The sequence below is a fragment of the Oncorhynchus kisutch genome, linkage group LG25, assembly GCF_002021735.2.
Source record: "Oncorhynchus kisutch isolate 150728-3 linkage group LG25, Okis_V2, whole genome shotgun sequence".
NCBI classification, from domain to species: domain Eukaryota; kingdom Metazoa; phylum Chordata; class Actinopteri; order Salmoniformes; family Salmonidae; genus Oncorhynchus; species Oncorhynchus kisutch.
Genome location: NC_034198.2, coordinates 20,062,852 through 20,074,953, shown reverse-complemented (window position 1 = coordinate 20,074,953; position 12,102 = coordinate 20,062,852). Strand labels below are relative to the sequence as shown.

Genomic DNA, 12,102 nt, shown 5'->3' with positions numbered 1-12,102 from the left:
ATGAAAAGACATTTGACTCAGTAAAATAGTGCTGCCACAATAAACAGAATAAACGGACAAGACAAGTATTCAGACCCCTTGACTTTCCACATTTTGTTACGTTGCAGCCTTATTCTAAAATGGATTAACATTTTTTTTTATTTCTTATCAATCTACACACAATACCCCATAATGACAAAGAAAAAACATTTAAAACTGAAATATCACATTTACATAAGTATTCAGAACCTTTACTCAGTACTTTGTTGAAGCACCTTTGGCAGCGATTACAGCCTCGAGTCTTCATGGGTATGACACTACAAGCTTGGCAAACCTGTATTTGGGGAGTTTCTCCCATTCTTCTCTGCAGGTCCTCTCAAGCTCAGTCAGGTTGGATGAGGAGTGTCGCTGCACAGCTATTTTCAGGTCTCTACAAAGATGTTCAATCGGTTTCAAGTCCGGGCTCTGGCTTGGCCACTCAAGGACATTCAGAGATTTCTCCCAAAGCCACTCCTGTATTGTCTTGGCTGTGTGCTTAGGGTCATTGTCCTGTTGGAAGGCGAACCTTTTCCTTCTATCCTGACTAGTCTTCCAGTCCCTGCCACTGAAACACATCCCCACAGCATGATGCTGCCACCACCATTCTTCACAGTAGGGATGGTGCCAGGTTTCCTCCAGATGTGACACTTGGTATTCAGGCCACAGAGTTCAACCTTGGTTTCATCAGACCAGATAATCTTTTTTCTCATGGTCTGAGAGTCTTCAGGTGCCTTTTGGCAAACTCCAAGTGGCCTGTCATGTGCCTTTTACTGAGAAGTAGCTTCCGTCTGGCCACTCTACCATAAAGGCTTGATTGGTGTACTGCTGCAGAGATTAACTCTGTCAGAGTGACTATCGGGTTCTTGGTCACTACCCTGACCAAGGTCCTTATCCCTCGATTGCGCAGTTTGGTCGGGAGGCCAGCTCTAGGAAGAGTCTTGGTGGTTCCAAACTTCTTCCATTTAAGAATGATGGAGGCCAATGTGTTCTTGGGGACCTTCAATGATGCAGAAATATTTTGGTACCCTTCCCCAGATCTGTGCCTCGACACAATCCTGTCTCTCGACACAATCTTGTCTCGGAGCTCTACAGACAATTCCTTTGACCCCATGGCTTGGTTTTTGCTCTGACATGCACTGTCAACTGTGGGACCTTATATCGATGGGTGTGTGCCTTTCCAAATCATGTCCAATCAATTGAATTGGCCACAGGTGGACTCCAATCAAGTTGTAGAAACATCTAAAGGATGATCAATGGAAACAGGATGCACCCGAGCCCAAAGTTGAGTCTCATAACAAAGGATCTAAATACTTATGCAAATAAGGTATTTCTGTTTTTGCTTTGTCAATATGAGGTATTGTGTGTAGATTAATGAGATATTTTAAAATTTAATCCATTTTAGAGTAAGGCTGTAACAGAACAAAATGTGGAAAAAGGGAAGGGATCTGAATGGTGCCACAGGGTTCAATTCTTGGGTCGACTCTTTTCTCTGTATACATCAATGATGTCGCTCTTGCTGCTGGTGATTCTCTGGTCCACCTCTACGCAGACGACACCATTCTGTATACTTCTGGCCCTTCTTTGGACACTGTGTTAACTAACCTCCAGACAAGCTTCAATGCTCTTAAATGCAAGTAAAACTAAATGTATGCTCTTCAACCGATCGCTGCTCGCACCTGCCCGCCCATCCAGCATCACTACTCTGGACGGTTCTGACTTAGCATATGTGGACAACTACAAATACCTGGTTAGATTGTAAACCCTGCGATCAAACCGACATAAAAAATAAAATGATACGCAGGCTAACGCGGTCAGAAATCTCTACTAGCAAGCAAGTTGCAGCAATGAATAATTGAGGGCGTTCATGTGAAGGGGGCAGGGGGAGAATTCTGGCAGGTGGGAGCTTTTCGGCACAACACCGGCCCAATTGCAAGGATAGTTGGTTAGCTAGCATGTCACCACTTTGAAAAATCTGACTACACAAACAGTGAGCTAATGTTAACTAGCTAATTAGCTAGATATCACCTGGTGGGATGGCTAGTAAAGGCACTTTGATTGGCTAGTTTGCTACATTGGCTAAGGTTGGCTAGCTAGCTCACAAAGGATTTGTGGGCTCAATGTTTTCCCCATACAAAACACAGAAACTGTTTTGTTCCACGAGTGCATCTGTTGTACATGACTAATCAAATGACCTGTGAAGTCAGTTATAAATGTCAGCAGCAATGGAAATTAAGCTTGCCCGAGGCTAATACTTTTCAGACTGGGCTAGTAGAAAATGTGCCAAACTAGCCTGACACAGCAGGGAAATTTTGCCTTTACAAACATCACATTCCACAGTTGTAGGACCAGAATGTTACCCGGGCTAATACAAATTGTGGTCTGCTGGGCATTGCCCAAAATCCTTGTGTTCCATCTCTGCATGTCAGTCCCTTTCAGAATATCCCCCTACCACTGTTGGTCCTCCTCAGTGACCTTACGGCTGAGGGTTTAACTTTCCTCTTGAGAATTAGAATCATAAGTACAGCCATATAGCTCATTGCAATACTTTACCTCTTCCGGCAAAAGGTACCCTAGACTGTCCTGATCGTCTAGTTGAGCATTCCAGATAATTCCTCCATCCCAGCAGAAATGTCCCATCCACATAGTAGTATTTTAGATATGCAGATAGACCAAAGCCCAGTCTATTTTAAAATGACTATAGTCAAGTCTGTTGATTATAGTATTTAAAAACGGATGTTATCATTTTAGTAATCAACCTAGCTAGCTAGTAAAATGTACTTTTTTTGTCTTTCAGATGGGCGGACTGGAAGCCCAATGACAACAGTCTGGGTCTGCAGCTGCTATTTTCCGTTGGGAAAGAGAAATGGCCCTATTTTTACCAGAAAAGGTAGCTCATCCACCATGGCAGAAGAGGAAGATCCAGACTGTTGATTGGGAAACAAGAACAAACTTTGAGGCATGTTGAGGGACCACTTGCCACGTTGTCCGAGGTGGGTTTGTGTTATGATAAACAATGCATTTTCTGTCCAGATAAAGATGATGATACAGCATTGAAAAATACCTACAAGTGCATTCCTCAGACCATCCGGTGCATGGGGCGGCAGCGTAGCCTAGTGGTTAGAGCGTTGGACTAGTAACCGGAAGGTTGCGAGTTCAAACCCCCGAGCTGACAAGGTACAAATCTGTCGTTCTGCCCCTGAACAGGCAGTTAACCCACTGTTCCCAGGCCGTCATTGAAAATAAGAATGTGTTCTTAACTGACTTGCCTGGTTAAATAAAGGTAAAATAAAATAAAATAAAATGGATATCCTGTGCCAGTGTGATGACATCAGTATGATCTGAGCGCAAGCAGCCAGTTGTAGAGACTACAGCAGATTGAGCCTGTGGACAGACAGGTCAGTAACTCATCAAATGTGATACAACAATTCATGTGTATATTTATCTGCAGAGTATGTTTGTGTATGGTTCCAATGATTTAAGATTGGGTGTTGAGGGACCACTTGTCACATTGTCCAAGCTCTGTTTGTGTTATGATAAACAATGCGTTTTCTGTCCAGATAAAGATGATGATACAGCATTGAAAAAGACCTACCACTGACCAAATGTCTCTTTGTTTTCCAGTCTAACAGGAGTGCATCCTTCAGACCATCCGGTACATGGACATCTTAGGCCAGTGTGAATCGAGCATCCAGTTATACCAGGCGGTGTCGGAGGAAGGCCCAAAAATTGTCAAAGGCTCCAGTCATCCAAGTCATAGACTGTTCCCTTTGCTAACGGACGGCAAGCGGTACCAGATTGCCAAGTCAAGGTCCAAAAGGCTCTTACCCCCAAGCCATAATACTGCTGAACAATTCATCAAATGGCCACCCGGCGTATTTTTTTATTTATTTTTTTTAACTTTATTTTACTAGGCAAGTCAGTTAAGAACAAATTCTTATTTTCAATGACGGCCTAGGAACAGTGGGTTAACTGCCTGTTCAGGGGCAGAACGACAGATTTGTACCTTGTCAGCTCAGGGATTTGAACTTGCAACCTTTCGGTTACTAGTCCAACGCTCTAACCACTAGGCTATTCTGCCGCCCAGCCGCCCAAAGCCCAGTCTATTTTAAAATGACAAACATAATTTGATTCGATTTTTGATTTGATTTGGAGACTACAGCACATCGAGCCTGTGGACGGACAGGTCAGTAACTCATCAGATATGATACAATATTGTGTAAAACATTGAATTTGTAGATGCAACAAAATGTTGACTTTATGTTCCCCTTTCCCCATGTTTTAGACATGAGGCATGACATACGGAACATCAGGCTCACCCCACGAGAAGCCGTGCATGATCAACGACACCCTCAGCGGGGAGATCTGCTGGCGGTGATGTACTGTACTCTCTCACTCTGGTGATAAGACATAATTTAAACATCTCAGATATAAATTCCCACTGTACCCATGATAAAATACAATGTGAATTCAGACCAGCCTTTGTGATTGAATCTACATGAACTAAATTACTTTAGTTGGCTGCTTTGAGCAAAACTCGAATGTAATATAACTTATTCTAGGAGCCTATTGTTTGTATGATCTTTATTCCTTGTTCACTTGTTTTTCAACAATGTCATGTACAGGCAGGGATGACTGGGGCCTTCAGCAAGTAAGACACAGGGGTAAGATATAATTTGAACCTCACAGATTTAAATTCCCACTGTGCCCATGATAAAGTTAACTACATTACTTTAGTTGGCTACTTTGAGCAAAACTTGTATGCAGTGGTGATTTTAGGATGTAAATCTTGGTGGGGCAAGCTCACACTGGTCTAAGATGTCCATGCACTGGACAGTCTGAAGGATGCACTCCTGTTAGACTGGAAAACAAAGAGACATTTGGTCAGTGGTAGGTCTTTTTTTATATGCATGCCAGCAAAGCCATTACACAACACAACACAAAACAATCCATCAATTGGACTATAACGGTGACAAACAGTGCCCACAAACTGTGATGGCCTACATAAAGCTGTCCCAACAGCAGTCCCAAAACCTTACAACCACTACACATGGCTGTCAGCGGAGCCTTGTCTGGCAGCAGAACAGTTAACTCAGCCTCATTTACTGCCTTTAAAAAAAACATAGCTGACATGGCTGACTTGCTTAAAAATGTTTTGGTTTCTACTGACAATTGAGATGTACAAACTATGGCATAGGGGGACGACAAGCGGATAAGAGGCAATCCGTAATTTCGATTAAGACAATGAGCGAGCTCGGACGGACGTAGTCAATGTAACTATTTGTTCAGCACTTTTGAAATGTACAGCTGACAGAATTCAGAACATGGGTCGTTCTTACAGTATTCTCCCTGTACACCAAGTCAGAACCGTAGGATAAATAAAGGGGGCATATAAGCAGACAATGAAATGTCACGACTTCTACCGAAGTCGAAGCCTCTCCTTGTTCCGGCGGTGTTCGGCGGTCGACGTCACCGGTCTTCTAGCCATCATTGATAAATTTTTCATTTTCCATTGGTTTTGTCTTGTCTTCCTACACACCTGGTTTCAATCCCATTCATTACCTGTTGTGTATTTAACCCTCTGTTTCCCCTCATGTCTTTGTCAGAGATGGTTCGTTATTCAGTGTTGTTTTTGTATTGGTGCTTGACGGGTCCTCGTACCCACTTTGGTTATTGTTACATTTAGTGTTTGGAGTATGTTTCATTTATTGTTATTTAATAACTCCATTACACTCAGTTTGATTCTCCTAAGCCTGACTTCCCTGCCACCTATACACACGACTCTGACAGAATCTCTGACCAAAAAATGAAGTCAGCAGGAGAAGGTACCCCGGCCATGGAGGTGGAGGAATGCGTCATGGAACACACGGAGATGATTGACAATCTGAGCACTGCTATGGATCGCGTTGTCCAGAATATGGACCACTGGGAGAGACAGAGTTTTTCCAGCACCTCCACCAGCACAACCGGGGTTTCCCCTGAGCCCATTCCCTGCCTGAACCCAGCAGGATCCAATTATCCCTGCCTAAGGGGTACGACGGAGATACTGCCGGCTGCCAGGGTTTTCTCCTCAAACTAAGCTTGTATCCGGCCACGGTCCACCCAGCTCCATCGGACCGTGAGAAGAGTTACGCCCTCGTCTCGTGCCTCACCGGGAAAGCCCTGGAGTGGGGCAGCGCTGTGTGTGGAGAAGAGGGATGCGGCGTTGGACCATTTTGAGGAGTTCACTCTCCATTTCAGGACAGTATTCGACCACCCACCCAAAGGTAGAGCGGCGGGTGAGCGCCTCCACCATCTGAGGCAGGAGACGAGGAGCGCACAGGAGTTTGCTCTGGAGTTTAGGACCCTGGCTGCCGGCGCTGTATGGAGCGACAGGGCCCTGATCGACCATTACCGCTGTAGTCTACGCGAGGACGTCCGTCAGGAGCTGGCCTGTAGAGACACCACCCTCACCTTGTCCATCAGGCTGGACAACATGCTGGCTACTCGTGGACGTCTAGATCGGCGTCTGGTTGTTCCATCCCCGCACCCTCTCTCCTGTACCCATGGAGTTGGGAGGGATGGTGTGCAGGGAGACCGGAGGGGGTTCCCGCTCGAGCACCATATGTGGTCGCAGAGGTCACACTGCTGGTCGGTGCCGGGTTGGTTCCTCTGGGAATCAAGGCAGCAGGCAGGGCACTCTGGCGTCACCCCAGGCGAGTAGGCACCATTCTCATCCAGAGCCCTCTGTTGCACAAATGTTTGTCTCTGTCACTTTTCCTGAATATTCCCCGCGTTCCCAGTATAAGGCGCTAGTAGATTCAGGCGCGGCTGGGAATTTCATTGATAAAAGTTTAGCTCATAGTTTAGGGATCCCCATTGTTCCTGTGCCTTAGATAGTCGACCATTAGGGTCAGGGTTTATCAGGGAGGCCACTTCTCCTTTGTGTATGGTAACGCAGGGGGGTCACAAGGAAAAGATTAGTATTTTCCTTATTGATTCTCCTGCGTATTCTGTGGTGCTAGGCCTACCCTGGTTAGCTTGTCATAACCCCACTGTTTCTTGGCCACAGAGGGCTCTCGCGGGGTGTTCACGAGAGTGCTCAGGTAGGTGTTTAGGGGTTTCCGTTGGTGCTACTACGGTGGAAAGTCCTGACCAGGTCTCCACCGTGTGCATTCCCCCAGAATATGCCGATTTGGCTCAATTACCACCCCATCGACGGGGGGATTGTGCGATAGATCTCCTGGTAGATGCTGCATTTCCCAGGAGTCACGTGTATCCCCTTTGTCAAGCGGAGACGGTGGCTATGGAGACATACAGTATGTCTCCGAATCCCTGCTTCAGGGGTACATTCAGCCCTCCATTTCACCCGTCTCCTCGAGTTTCTTTTTTGTGAAGAAGAAGGATGGCGGTTTGCGCCCGTGCATTGATTATCGAGGTCTCGATCAAATCACGGTGAGATAGTTACCCGTTAGACCTTATCACTACAGCGATTGAGTCAATGCACGGGGCGCACTTCTTCACTCAACTGGATCTCAGGAGTGCGTACAATCTGGTGCGTTTTCGGAAGGGAGACGAGTGGAAGACGGCATTTAGCACCACCTCAGGTCATTATGAGTACCTCGTCATGCCATATGGGTTGATGAGTTGATGAATGCTCCATCAGTCTTCCAATCATTTGTAGACTAGATTTTCAGAGACCTGCACGGGCAGGGTGTAGTGGTGTATATCGATGATATCCTGATATACTACGCTACACGTGCCGAGCATGTGTCCCTTGTGCGCAAAGTGCAGAAATGCTTGTTCTTCCAACAATCTGTCTCCTTCCTATGGCATCGGATTTCCACGTCAGGAGTGGAGATGGAGAGCTACCGCATTGCATCCGTGAGTAAAATGGCCGACTCCCACCATGGTAAAGTAGGTGCAGCGATTCTTAGGGTTTGCCAACTACTACCGGAGGTTAATCCTGGGTTTTGGTCAGGTTGCTGATCCCATTACCTCACTGCTAAAGGGGGCCCCGGTGCGCTTGCAGTGGTCGGCTGAGGTGAATAGGACTTTTAGGCACCTGAATGCTCTGTTTACCGTGGTTCCTGTGTTGGCTCATCCGGATCCCTCTTTGCCATTCATAGTGGAGGTGGACGCATTCAAAGCTGGGATAGGAGCAGTGCTCTCTCAGCGCTCAGGTACGCCACTGAAGCCCCGCCCCTGTGCCTTCTTTTTGAAGAAGCTCAGCCTGGCGGAGCGAAACTATGATGTGGGGGACCGGGAGCTGTTGACTGTCGTAAAAGCCTCGAAGGCGTGGAGACATTGGCTTGAGGGGGCTAAACACCCTTTTCTCATCTGGACTAGCCATCGCAATCTGGAGAACATCCGGGAAGCGAGGAGACTGAATCCTCGTCAGGCAAGGTGGGCCATGTTTTTCACTCATTTTGTGTTTACCCTCTCTTACAGACCAGTGTCCCCAGAACGTTATGACACAGAGGAGCGTTCCATGGATCCCACTCCCATACTCCCAGCTTCTTGTTTGGTGGTGCCGGTAGTGTGGGAGCTGGACGCGGACATTGAGCTGACGTCACGTGCAGAGCCCTCTCCCCCTCAGTGTCCAGCTGGGCGTCTGTACGTTCCATCTGCTGTCCGCGACCGACTGATCTATTGGGCCCACACGTCACCCTCCTCTGGTCATCCTGGGATAGGTCGGACAGTACGCTGTCTTGATGAGAGGTACTGGTGGCCCACTTTAGCTAAGGACGTGAGGATTTACGTTTCCTCCTGCTCAGTGTGCGCCCAATGCAAGGCTCCTAGACACCTGCACAGAGGTAAATTACAACCCTTACCCGTTCCACAACAGCCGTGGTCGCACCAGTTGGTGCATTTTTTAAAACTGATCTTCCACCTTCACAGGGTAACACCACGACCCTGGTCGGTGTGGATCGATTTTCTAAGTCCTGTCGTCTCCTCCCTTTGCCCGGTCTCCCTACGGCCTTACAAACTGCGGAGGTCCTGTTTACACATGTTTTCCGGCACTATGGGGTGCCTGAGTATATAGTGTCTTATCGGGGTCCCCAGTTCACATCAAGGGTCTGGAAGGCGTTCATGGAACGTCTGGGGTTCTCGGTCAGCCTCCACTAACCTTTATCCCTTTCAATGTGTTTTTTTTGGCATCAAAGTCAGACCGAGGCTCCTGCGGTGGACAATTGGTTACGGCGCGTGGAGGAAACCTGGGAGGCCGCCCACGTCAACCTTCAGCGCACCATACTGCGCCAGAAAGTTGGCTCAGACAGTCACCGCAGTGAGGCCCCGGTGTTTGCACCAGGGGACAGGGTCTGGCTCTCGACCTGAAACCTGCCCCTCCGCCTGCCCTGCCGGAAGCTGGGTCTGTGGTTTGTGGCGCCGTTTAAAGTCCCAAGGAGAGTGAACGAGGTATGTTATAGGTTACAGATACCCACTAATTACCGTATTAACGGTCGTGTTTTACTGCTAGGTTTTATGGATATTATGACACATTTCCCCCCCAAAGAGTTGTGGATTTTTGTCAACCCTCCCGATTCAGGATATATCATTAACATAGTAATTGCACGCTTTGTGTAAGACCTATTGAAGATTGATATGTATTTATTACTATGGTGTGGATCGTTCTCCATTGTTCAGAATATACTGTACCATCTTCAGTCATATGCTTGGGTCAATAGCTTTTGACGAGAGAAAACCAAATATCCACCGAATATCAAATATAAAACACATTTTATCTTAGTAAATAACCTTGTTTATTTGTGTACAGTACTTGCAGTTTATATTGGCTCACTGCCAGCTGCACAAGAAAGGGTGTAGCCAGAAATACTTTGTGGCTGTCCTAGACTGCAAAGATACGTGCAGGGAGTACAAGTCGCAGTGGCGGACGGGTGGACCAAGGGCGCCTTCAACAAAAAAAAAACGTTTTGGAATGTTCAGATAGAGATGTCATGAATAGATGCAACATGATTCCTTGGTCTTGTTCTTCTATATATTTATATCTGAAACGTTCGACAACGTTTGGTAACTGAACGTGGCCCAGGGAACAGACAAAACGGAGAAGCGCGACTCGCCCTGGATCCTCAGGCCAGAATCCACCACAGTCCAGCAGTGTACGTATTAACCCCTCGTTCCATGTGTCTCTCCTCAGGCTTTTGGTAGCTGGCCCGCTCCATGAGGCTGAAGTGCGTGATGTTACTCCGCCCCCTCTGGACATCGAGGGGTCCCGATGTACTCCGTTCGATCCATCTTGGATTCGAGATGTCGGGCGAGGGGCCTTCAGTACCTCGTGGACTGGGAGGGGTGCGGTCCGGAGGAGAGATGCTGGGTTCCGGTTGAGGATGTATTAGATCCTTCCATGCTGCAAGAATTCCACCGTCTCCATCCGGATCGCCCTGCAGCTCACCCTCCAGGTTGTCCCCGAGGCCGGTGTCGACAGCTGGAGCCGCGCTTCAGGGCGGGTACTGTCACGACTTCTGCCGAAGTCGAAGCCTTGCCTTGTTCGGGCGGTGCTCGGCGGTTGACGTCACCGGTCCTCTAGCCATCATTGATCCATTTTTCATTGGTTTTGTCTTGTCTTCCCACACACCTGGTTTCAATCCCATTCATTACATGTTGTGTATTTAACCCTCTGTTTCTGTTTCCCCTCATGTCTTGTCAGAGATGGTTCGTTATTCAGTGTTGTGTTGTTTTTGTATTGGTGTGCGAAGGGTCTTCGTACCCACTTTGTTTATTGTTACATTTAGTGTTTGGAGTATGTTTTGTTTATTGTTATTTAATAACTCCATTACACTCAGTTTGATTCTCCTGCACCTTACTTCCCTACCACCTAAACACACGACTCTGACATGAAAGCTCTTACAATATTCGACGATGACATTTCTCTAAAACAGGCTATAGGCTACATGTGCACCACCAAGTCAGAACAGTAGGCTAAATTATGAAGCGAAAAGGGACCAAATTAATAGGGTGAGGCACATGGGCTACTAACAGCTTACTACACAACATACACTTAGTATTAATGTCTTAGCTACAGTATACATATCTCCCTGGCATATTACCTCATTTATGCAGCAGCATACACATTTTGGATTCACCTTGTTGTTCTCACTTGAACAGGAAGGTGGCACGGCGGTCCTTCGTGGGCAAATTTTGTCATCAAACTTTGTCATTCTCTGGATTTATGGTGCTTTCAATACAACTGGAAACTCATGACGTTAGTGATCTTCAGGTTGGAGCTCTAGAAAGAGGCCTGAGTTCCCGACTTGGAATTCTGAGCTTGTTGTCATTGCAGGCAATCTCAACGCTGTGTGTTACAGGGAATGGCAAGAGTGTGCAAAGCTGTCATCAAGGAAAAGGGTGGCTACTGAAGAATCTCAAATATAAAATATATATTGATTGTTTAACTTTTTTTGGTTACTACATGATTCCATATGTGTTATTTCATAGTTTTGATGTTTTCACTATTATTCTACAATGTAGAAAATAGTAAAATAAAGAAAAACCCTTGAATGAGTAGGTGTATACAATCTTTTGACTGGTACTATATATATATATATATAGCTAAACAGGTGGGGCTCAAAATGATGGGTCGCCCCTGCTTGTAATATAACCTATTGGGTCGCCCCTGCTTGTATGTAATATAACCTATTCTGGGAGCCTAGTGAGTGTGTGTGTGTGTGTACGAAATATTTGAAGTGTTTGTAAAAATTCACGATGTCAAAAATGAATGGCGGAAAAACGATTGTAACGATTTCCGTGTTTTACTGCTAGGTTTTATGGATATTATGACACATTTCCCCCCCAAAGAGTTGTGGATTTTTGTCAACCCTCCCGATTCAGGATATATCATTAACATAGTAATTGCACGCTTTGTGTAAGACCTATTGAAGATTGATATGTATTTATTACTATGGTGTGGATCGTTCTCCATTGTTCAGAATATACTGTACCATCTTCAGTCATATGCTTGGGTCAATAGCTTTTGACGAGAGAAAACCAAATATCCACCGAATATCAAATATAAAACACATTTTATCTTAGTAAATAACCTTGTTTATTTGTGTACAGTACTTGCAGTTTATATTGGCTCACTGCCAG

General features: G+C 46.1%; 1 long non-coding RNA gene across 1 annotated transcript; it reads left to right on the top strand.

Moving 5' to 3' along the window:
* Positions 1-4,023: 4,023 nt before the first annotated feature.
* LOC109870489 (uncharacterized) lies at positions 4,024-11,517 on the top strand. The gene is made up of 5 exons (XR_004205523.1): positions 4,024-4,201; positions 4,301-4,415; positions 4,641-4,679; positions 8,446-9,414; positions 10,154-11,517. It is a non-coding gene; the product is annotated as an uncharacterized LOC109870489 (long non-coding RNA).
* Positions 11,518-12,102: the final 585 nt, after the last annotated feature.